The sequence below is a fragment of the Anneissia japonica genome, unplaced genomic scaffold (genome assembly GCF_011630105.1).
Source record: "Anneissia japonica isolate Jap-2015-1 unplaced genomic scaffold, ASM1163010v1 scaffold9633_len67152_cov97, whole genome shotgun sequence".
NCBI lineage: Eukaryota > Metazoa > Echinodermata > Crinoidea > Comatulida > Comatulidae > Anneissia > Anneissia japonica.
The window spans coordinates 24,808-26,751 of NW_022758547.1; positions in this window are offsets into that span (position 1 = coordinate 24,808).

A 1,944-nucleotide genomic window follows, 5' to 3' on the forward strand; every position below is an offset into this window, starting at 1 on the left:
TCGGTCCAACCTTTGTGTAAGTACGTTGTGCCAACGTAATTATTTGACCTTCAACCAACGTCGGCCCGACGTTGATCCAACTAGTCGGATAGACGTCTTTGCAACTGGCTGAATCGACGTTGGCCCGATGGAAAAATGAACGTCTAGACAACATCAGAAAGGTACTTTGGGCCAACGTGATTGGTCGACGTTGCACAAACATTATCGGGCCAACGTAGATCCAACTAGTCGGGCCGACGTCTTTCCAACCAGCTGAATCCACGTTGGGCCGATGGAAAAACGGCCGTCGCGCCAACCTTTGTGTAAGTACGTTGTGCCAACGTAATTTTTCGACCTTCAACCAACGTCGGGTCAACGTCGCTTGCTAGCTGGGATGTTATTACTATTTGACTTCTGCGTTATCCTCTAAAAAATCTCTCTGACAACTGTTCCTGTAAAAAAGTTATTTAAGTTTAAAAATGACCGTCATTGGCCTTTAAAATAGGGCCTACCCTAGGCAGGCCTAGCATGTCTACCTTTTAGACGTTTATGGCGTAATAAATAACACAAACTAATATGTTTTTAAAATATAATTCAAATGTTTCTAGCAGTCTTCCATAGGCAAAACTAGGTCTAGGCTCTCTAAAAATAGCCTACCTACGCTACGGGAGGGTAGGCTGCCGCCTGGGCTTAGGTGAAAGTAAACAATCTTTGGCCCGGAGGGTATTTAAATTTTAAGTATAAGCGGTATGCTCTCACGTGAAATAGGCCTACGCTAGGCATAGTCTATTCGCTATAGACATATTTTTAGGATTATTCAGACCCCAAGTTTTATAAAAACATTTATCTTGTAATTTTAAAATGTCCAAAAATATTTGATTATTATTATTATTATTATTATTTAAATATTATTATTATTATTATTTAAATATTATTATTATTATTATTATTATTATCATTATTATTATTAGTATACTTTAAAATTTCATTTTTAGTATCTGAAGTTTGGTGGTATTATTAATGTCTGATGTTCTGTCATAATTTTTTAATAAAAAAAAATTGCATATATAACTTTTTATTTTTAATTTTAAACACGATACAAGCGAGCTGACAAAATACATCATGGAGATAATCAATTTGAACATAAAGGAAAGAGCAGCTAATTATACTAAGACAGATATTAAGGTATTTTAAATAATAAAAATTATTCTACTTCTGTACAATGTTTTTTTTTTTTAATTATTAAAATGTATCATCACAATAATGCTTTATAAATCACATCGCATGTTCTTAAATACAGTATATAAAATGTTGTATTTTCATTGATATCCGTTTTGGTTATATTGTTGGGAGACCTTTACTAGTAGCAAGCGCCAGTCTTCCTAAGCATTAACTTGGTTGTCCATTTTTAAATGTTGCCCCTTTTTTCAATGTATGGTGTTTATTTTTTTAATTTTTATGTTTTGGAATGTTACTGTACTTGTATTCACAAACTATTATGAAATAATAATAATAACAATAATAATAATAATAATAATAATAATAATAATAATAATAATAATAATAATAATAATAAAACTGTTATGCCATTTGTACCACATCGAAACCAAGGGAAAGGTGAGCGCACAATTTGATTTGATTTGATTTATTTTGCATTCAATATCACACACATAACAATAACATTTTGAGAACGAACATAAAAAAGGAGATGAATAATAATTGAATGCCTGGATAACCCATTAAGTCTAGTGATTGTACACCAGACTTATTTCCAATGGGGTCCAGAAGCCAGGGTAATTTTTGCACAAGAGCGAATATTTACAGATAGTGATCTGGCAAGGTTTAGAATATATAGTAAAATATATAAAATAGGAACATAGGCCAATTTAAAATTAAAAATTAAAAAATTGAAAAAGTTAAAATTGAATATTAAAATTACTAATTGAGTAAATATAAAAACTGCAT